Raw genomic sequence first — 7,028 nt, forward strand, 5'->3', positions numbered from 1 at the left:
GAGAGAGAGAGAGAGAGAGAGAGAGAGAGAAGTATTTCATTTTAATGCATTTTGGCAATGTATTTAATTTTCAGGTATTTCGGCAGATGTGAGATGTTATTTTACAGTTATTTTTAAAAGCATTTTAATATTCTTTCTGAGGCTGAATATTTTCTTAAGTGTTAGCTAACTATTTGGCTTCCCTCTTGTATAAGCTATCTTTTGACCTTAGTCATGGAGATTGCCTATTTTTCTTTTCCTTTTTTTTTTTTTTTGTTTTATTTTAAAGAGATTTTTGCAATAGAGTGCATGCGCTAGTTGGAAAGACAAAAAGCGAGAAATCAGCCCCCAGGAGGGATGGCCATGCTGCAACCCTTCTCCTCCATTCTGCTTTCAGGATCTTGGGTACACATGTTCATCATGTTCATGTTCCTAACATGAGTTTTAAGTTGCTGGGTCTGGGATTTGAATCATGGTCAACTACGTGGGAGTCCAGCGATGTAATCATTACACCATTAACTGGTCCCAATTATTTTTCTTGAGACCGTCAATTTGTTATTATGATAATATGGCTACTATTTGTTGAGACCTGTGTGTAGATACTATACCAGTGCTTTACAAATATTTCTTTTTTTTTTTTAACAAAAACCATATAAAGCATTTATATCCAAGTTACAAATGAAAAAAATCAAGGTTCAAAGAACTTAGGCAAGTTACCCAAAGTCACAAAGCTAGTAAATAGTAGACTGGGATTTGAATCCAATTTCTCCTTGCTCTAAACTTCATTCTCTTTGTTGAACAAATGCGTACCTATGCCTGCCCTACTTACACCCGTTCCTGAGGAAAGCTGCTTTGTTCACAGTACTTACTGATGATTAGTACCACATGACCCTGCTCTCTGACCACAGGTGACAGGTCAAGTCAGATTCAAAGGTAACTTATATGTTACCTTATATGTGTCCTGCCCAGCAACCTACAGGGCATGGCCTAGGCCAAAAGGTGAGCCAAACAAATCATATTTCTTTCTTGAGAATTTGAATTAATTTTTTAATTTTTATTTTTAAGAGACGTTTTTGCTATAGGGTATGTGCGCTCACTGGAGAGACAGAGAGAGACAGAGAAATAAAAAGCGAGAAATCAACCCCTAGGGGGAATGACCACACTGCAATCCCTTCTCCTTCAGTCTCTTCACAGGATTTTGGGCATGCACACACACATGCACAGTGTGTTTTAAGCCACCAGGTCCGGGACTCGAACTGAGGTTGACTACATGTAGTCCAGCAACGTAACTATTATGCCATCTGCTGGTCCCATCAACACACTTAACGAAAGAAGAAGTCAAAAAGGCTGAATGAAGAGATGCCATGGTGGGCCAGCAGGTAGCATGGAGGTTAAGGCCCTGGATTCCACATGGCTGACTCTGTGGGTCAAGTCCTATACCAGGCAGCTAGAAAATCAGGCTGGGCATAAGAGCGTGCATGCCTAAAATTCTGAGAGCAGAATGGGAGAGAAGGGATTGAGGCATGGCCATCCCTTCTGGGGAGATTTCTCACTTTCTGTGTCTTTCTCTCTTTCTCTGCCAAGCGCACATGCCTTATAGCAAAAACTACAAAAAAAAATTATTTTTAATTCAATAGACAAAAGAGAGAGAGATGTCATGGTATATTTGAAATCTGATGAGTCATGGCAAGCTGAAATCACCAGAGACTGCAAACTATGGTTAGCAAAGAAAGTCAGTAGACGTAAACAAAATAGATTGCTTTTGGTCTGGACAGTGGTACAGTGGTAACTACTCTGTGGAGAACCATGAGGGAACCGCAAACTATAGTTCGTGTCTGGTGACCTTCATGACCATACTGAGAATGTGCATACCCATGATCCCAGGCTGGTTGAGGCTGGGGGTGGATCACAGCATTGGGGATACTGTTGGGGGCACCTGTCTCTCTTTCTCTCCTTGTCACTCTCACTTATGGAAGAAATAATAAACTGAAAATACAGATACATTTAAATAAGTAGAGAAGCAAGTGAAGAACAATCCGTGAGAGAAAAATCGAAGAGCCAATCTTTCAAACTACTTCTGTTTTTAGTAACTTTCCAGTTTAGATTCAGTTCATATGTATCCCTCAAATATGTGTTCTTTTTTTCTTGAGCTAATTGGACTGTGTCTCTGTTACTTGCTATCAAGGAAAAATAGTCTTTCTATTAAACTTTTAAAATTTTGGATATTAAGCTTTTATCATTTTTATCAAAAAGTTTCCATTTCAATCCTTTCCTTGCCTTTTTTTCCATTGCATTTTAACTCTGATGAAAGTAGACTCATTAGACCAGTCAGTGGCATGGGGATGAAGGTGCTGGATCTCACATTACCAACTGGATGGTTAAAGTCCTGGACTTGCAAAACACACATGCATGTGTGTACATGCATGCCCCAAATCCTAAGAATGGAGGAGAAGGGATTATATCATGACCAAGTGCAGTCTCACTTTCCCTCTGTCTCTCTCTCTGAGGTATATATACCCTATAACAAATTTTTTAAAAAGAACTATAAATTATATAATCAATTTCATTTTTACCAGATAAAAATCTATAGTCATGCAAACTATAGTGACAGAAAGCAAATCAGAGTTTGCCTGGGGATAAGGGAGGGGAGAAGTGGAAGGATTTGTGCCTGTAGTCCCACCAGTTTGGGAGGCTGAGACAGGAGGATTGTGAGGTTGAGGCCAGCTTGGGCAGCACAGCAAAACCAACCTGAGCAACATAGCAAGACCCTATCTCTAGGGAACGAGCAGTTAGCGTAATAGCTATGTCGCTGGACTCCCACGAAGTTGACCGCGGTTCGCGTCCCGGACCCGGTGGCTTAGAACTCACGCTGGGTGCATGTGCATGTGTGCCCAAGATCCCGAGAGGAGATTGGAGGAGAAGGGATTGCAGAGTGACCATCCCCCCTGGGGAGTGATTTCTCGCTTTCTGTCTCTATGTTTCTCTCTGTCTTTCTGGCGAGTGCACGCACCCTATAGCAAAAACCTCTCCAAAAAAAAAAAAAAGACCCTATCTCTAAGGGAGAAAAAAACACTGTCACATTGTACAGTTTAAATATATCTAGTTTATTATATGTCAATGATATCTTAATTAAAGCTATTTTAAAATTTATACTCTCCCAGGGACCAGCAGTTAGCATAATGGCTATGTTGCTGGACTCCCATGTAGTCGACCGCGGTTCATGTCCCGGACTCGGTGGCTTTAAACTCACGCCGGGCGTGTGTGCGTGTGCGCCCAAGATCCTGAGAGGAGAACGGAGGAGAAGGGATTGTGGCATGGCCGTCCCCCCTGGAGGGTGATTTCTCACTTTCTATCTCTCTGTCTCTCTCTGTCTGTCTGGCGAGCGCATGTGCCCTATAGCAAAAAACTCTCAAATAAATAAATAAATAAATAAAAATAACCATCCCTAACTGTTAAAACTACAGGTCAGCAGTGATACTGAAGTTATGAATACACGGTTCCATATTTAGAAAAGCCAAGATATGGAAACAATCTATGTGCCTGTCAAAGGATGGATAGATAAAGAAAATGTATGTATGAAGGGACTTCAAAAAGTTCATGAAGGGCCAGCAGATGGCATAGCAGGTACATTGCTGGACTCCCACATGGCCGACTACGGTCAGCATCTCGGACCCAGTGGTTTGAAAATCACGCCAGACAGACATGCATGCATGCCCAAGTTCCCGGGAGGAGAATGGAGGAGAAGCGATTGCCACATTGCCATCTCCCCTGGAGGGGTGTTTTCTCACTTCCCTTTCACTGTCTTTGTTACCCTCTCTCTCTCTCTGGCAAGTACACCTGCCTAAGGCAAAAAGCTCTTTTTTTAAAAAAAGTTTGTGACAAAATTGAATTGAAATATGAGTTTATATTGTTGAAAAAAATAGAAATCCATGGATAATTTTTTTAAAATATATATTTTCCGTGAATTTTTTGAAAATTCCCTCTTACAAATCATGTGCCCCATAATAATTTTTTTTGAGAAGTTTTTGCTATAGGGCACGTGCGCTCGCCAGACAGACAGAGAGAGACAGAGAGACAGAAAGCGAGAAATCATCCTCCCGGGGGGATGGCTACACCACAATCCCTTCTCCTCCGTTCTCCTCTTTGGATCTTGGGCATGCACGCTCACGCACCCGGTGTGAGTTTAAGCCACCGAGTCCAGGACTCGAACCGCAGTCAACTACGTGGGAGTCCAGCGACATAGCCATTACACTAACTGCTGGTCCCCCCCCATAATAATATTTTAAAGACTAACTGAATATACATCAGGATCCCATAGGAGCATATTGGCTATCCATATAGTCTAAGTATTTAGTACACTATACCATTTAGGTTCGTGTAAGTACTCTGATGTTTGCAACAAAGTCACCAAACAATACATTTCTCAGGCTATTTCCCTATTAGGCAAAGTATGACTATACATTTGGTTGTCGGAAAAGTCATGACATATTTTTCTATACAAAACATGTGTCATGACTTTTCTGAGGACCCACTACAATGGGATATTATTCAACCTTAAAAAAATGAAATCCTAGAACCAGTAGTTGGCGTAATGGCAATGTTGCTGGACTCACATATAGTCGACTACGGTTCGAGTCCCTGACCTGGTGGCTTAAACTCACACCAGGTGTGTGTGCGTGTGTGCCCGAGATCTCAAGAGGAGAATGAAAGAGAAGGGATTGCGGTGTGGCCCTCTCCTCTGGGGGGTGATTTCTCACATTCTGTCTCTCTGTCTCTCTCTGTCTTTCTGGCGAGTGCATGCACCCTATAGCAAAATCCTCTCCAAAAAAAAAAAAAAAGGAAATCCTGGTATTTGTTACAACTTGGATGAACTAGAGGACATTATACTAAGTGAAATAAGCCAGACACAGAGAGAATTAAATTTCATGATTTCACTTAATGTGGAATAAAAACAAAAAAAAGTCAAACATACATATAGAGAGAATAAAACAACAGTTACCAGGGGTAGGGATTGAAGTGAGGAAATGGGGAGTTATAGGTCAAAGGATACAAAGTAGCAGATATGTAGAAAGAGATGTAATGTACAACATGAGGCTCTAGTTAATAAAATTGTGTTGAACTGTGGATTTTTGTTAAATAAGTAGATTTTAGTTGTTCTTGTAAAAAATGAAACTATGCGAGATGAGAACTATGCTCACTTACATGGTAAACAATCGCCATGTATCCTGCAATATCATGTTGCAAACCTCAAATGTGCACAAAATTTATTTTTTTTAAATATTATTGTTATGAGATACATTTCCAAAGCTTGAAATTTCTTTTGCAATAATATCCTCCATACCTACATTTTATCCAATGTAAGTAATTATTGAAGCAGAAGCACCTCCATCTTTGAACTTTACATTATACTTGCTTCCTCCTTTTTCCCAGAGTAAATAGAGTGATTAATAGTCTTACCATCTTTGCAAACTGGCAGCGAAACACTTTTATTTAGATATTTCTTAGCAATGTAACTAGCAATCACCAAACCCCTGCCTGGAGCCACGGGGAACATTAAACAAAGGTCTGGAAAGTGCCCTTAGCAAAAACCTCACACACACACAAAAAAAAGAGAGAGAGAGAAGAAAGAAAGAACGAGCGAGAACCTCTGCTTGATTCAACATCTGTAACTATTTTCACATGGAACCTCACTCCCTTTTGTGAACCCCACTCCCTTTCCTCCTTATGGCCTCCTCAGTTTCCATTGTAATCACCATATCAACCCAGAATTGATTGTGATCTTTGCCTTTATAAACACCCCTCTCCCTTCACTCGGGGCTGTGGGGTTATGAGAGACATGAGTCACCCTATATGCTGCTGGCTTAATAAACTTAGTAAATTTGGCTATGTCTGGATGTCCTCTTATTTCTTGCTAAGTAGACTATAATATTGTAAAAGAGACAAGGTATAAAATTTGCTATGACTGAATTCTGCCCTCTAAATTCATATATTAATGGACTAACTCCCCATATGACTATATTTGGAGACAGGATCTTTAGGCGATAATTATGGTTACATGAGATCATAAGGGTGGGTTCCTAATATGATAGGACTATCCCCTTAAAAAAGAGGAAGAGGGAATGATCTCCGTCTCTGTCTCTCTCTGCTGTGTAAGGACATAGCAAGAAAGTGGCCATCTACAAGTTAGGAAGAGGGCACTCACCAGGAACCAAAATGCCAGCACCTTGATCTTGGATTTCTCAAACTTCAGAAGCATAAGAAATACATTTCTGTTGTTTAGGCCACCCAGTCTGTGATAATTTGTATGGCAGCTCAAGCAGAATCGAAAAGGATAGAAAACAAAATTTTGAAAAGCATCATAGCTAGTCAAGTATTGTTTAGTAATATAAATTTCTTACTGTTTCAGTCAGAAATTTGAAGCTGCTGCTCAAAAACTATCTCATTTAATCAGAAAACTCTACAAAGAAGGCTAGACAGATATCATTCCCATTTTCCACATCAGAAAATTGAGTTTCAGGTCATGTGAGTGACTCGCCTTCAGTGTTACCCAGCAGGCTAAAAGGATTTGTGGCAGAACTCAAATGTCCAAACTTTTGGAAAACTAGAGACTATGACCTGAGGATAAAAATCTCTTGTAGGGGTCCCAAAGGATAGAGTTCATAAAGTGTCAGAGGCCCTTGGCTGCAGTACTGAACATCAAAATTTAGTATCAAAACATTAGATGGAAATACGAAAACCATTTTAGATTTTATTTTTCCACACTGGCTTGCTAACCTTTGTTTACCCATGGATACTTGTGGAATAAATAAATCAATGAACGAACACAGATTACACAACTCTTATTCATCTTCAAACATTTAAGCCCCTTGATCATCTCTAGACAGGCTACTTCCTTTGTCTGGATCCTTTTTTCCCCTTAATTATTATTTATTATTATCATTATTTTGTTTGCTATAGTGCACATGCATTCACCAGAGAGAGGTAGACTGAGAAAGGAAGAGAGAGAGAACCGAAGTGAGAAAGCAAGCTGCCAAGTCTGCTCGACCATC

This window comes from Tupaia chinensis, unplaced genomic scaffold (genome assembly GCF_000334495.1).
Source record: "Tupaia chinensis unplaced genomic scaffold, TupChi_1.0 Scaffold000180_1, whole genome shotgun sequence".
In the NCBI taxonomy this organism is placed as follows: domain Eukaryota; kingdom Metazoa; phylum Chordata; class Mammalia; order Scandentia; family Tupaiidae; genus Tupaia; species Tupaia belangeri.